The sequence below is a fragment of the Branchiostoma floridae genome, chromosome 8, assembly GCF_000003815.2.
Source record: "Branchiostoma floridae strain S238N-H82 chromosome 8, Bfl_VNyyK, whole genome shotgun sequence".
Classification (NCBI taxonomy): Eukaryota; Metazoa; Chordata; class Leptocardii; order Amphioxiformes; family Branchiostomatidae; genus Branchiostoma; species Branchiostoma floridae.
In genome coordinates, this window is record NC_049986.1 from 14,779,206 (window position 1) to 14,781,052 (window position 1,847).

The window sequence follows — 1,847 nt, forward strand, 5'->3', positions numbered from 1 at the left end:
TCACTGTTGTCATCTTTACCTGTTGCTACCTGAGCTAACAAGCTGATCCAGAAGACTCTGAAGTATTGAGTCTGTACGCTATAAATCTATCCTGCACAACACACAAAGGAGGCTACACAAGTATAGGCTTTAGCGAAATACATATGGGTATGAATCTTTCTACAAAAACAGTGTATCAATGAATACACAACTTTAAAAGTTGAATGTGGCTATTGTATAGCCGGCATTTGGGCTAAAAAAACACTGATGTGCATTTTGTACGATGGTGGTAACACCTGGGTGCCTTAGCTGATGAAATTCGTACGAATCTTATGTGATACGCATGAATCACTATGCGAAAATGTGCAAACCTCATGTGATACGCACAGATCTTCTGTGATACGCACAAACCTTACGCAAACCACCTGACCGCTATGTTGGAGAAGGTATGTTTCTGAGTGTTTCTAGTATTTCTACCCATGATATTTTTATCCCAAACCATGGAATGGACAATGCGCTATCTCAAAGACATATTTGATAGCCTGTGAGCTACACTTAAGCTTCATTGCGACGTGTCAGATCATATTTTGCCTTCTCCGAAGATCGAGCCCGCCATCTTGAATATCCTGCTCCATCAGTCAAGTGACCCCGGCAGTGGTCGGCCGATTTTCGTAAGGTTCGTGCTTATTATGTAAGATTCGTGTATGTCACATACTAGTAGTAATTTGTGCGAATCACATAAGGTTTGTTCATTTTCGGATACTCTGTAGTGATTACTGCGGTTTTCATAAGATTGGTGCATTTTTGCATAGCGATTCGTCCGTATCACGTAAGATTTGTACGAGTTTCATAAGGTTTGTGCAAATGCTTACTAGGTAAGCACCCCTCGGAAATGCAGATCCCTGGAAATCTTTTGAATAGGTATTGTTATGTAATTAAAGGTCTACTAGGCAGTTATTTGCGCTTCAAACTGAAAACAAAAAATCCATTTTTCGGTCATTTCTTTATATAGTTAGTTGAATCAAGCCTACCACGTTACGGAACACTATTCAAGGCATGTCAGGAGTCGATATTTTCCCCGTGTGAGCGCTTTTGAAAACATGGGAATCTGCATGCCCGCGCTGGGTTTCAGCCATTTTGTTTCTTCACCGACGAAACCCGAGTAGTCCCGAGTCTGCCCGAGCCTACCCGGAGATTTTGTTTCACAAGCGAGTCATGACGTCACGCACCCGGAACTCACCGGAGATTCCAGACCAATAACCGTTGATGATTGATTCTTGTTTGAATTCTCACCAGTGCCTAACTAGGGGGGTCAACAAGTTACAGCGCGCATAGGACGAAATGTTTGTAGGCTAATTCTCTACGTTGCAAATGTGAAATAATGACACAAAAGTGTCAAAAAGTAGTAGTAAATCTGAGATTTCTTAGTTCTAGAATATTTCAAATTTGAGCGCAAAAAACTGCGTAGTAGACCTTTATTTTTTTTAAGATTGAAAGTGATTGTCCCACTGACATCTGTCATACATGTACTAGTACTTTAAATGCATTTTAGTTTGCGGGGATTAAATTTCATGGTAGCAGGAAAATGAAGTGTTTTTATGTTCCCTGAGTTTGGTGGTTTTGAATTCGCGATAGCACCATCCCACGAACTTTACATCCCACGAAAAAGTTAAATGCATTTACACTTACTGTATTGTAGTCACATACTTGGTATTTCAGCACCACTACAAAATGCCAGTTTGAAACCAACTGCCTGTTTCTAGCAAGGATGCTACAAAATGGACAGAGCAGTCTTTAGATTTGACGTTCTTCCTCTTTGACATTACTAGTCTCTACCAGACTCCGGATCGCTGGAAAATCATAGAAAT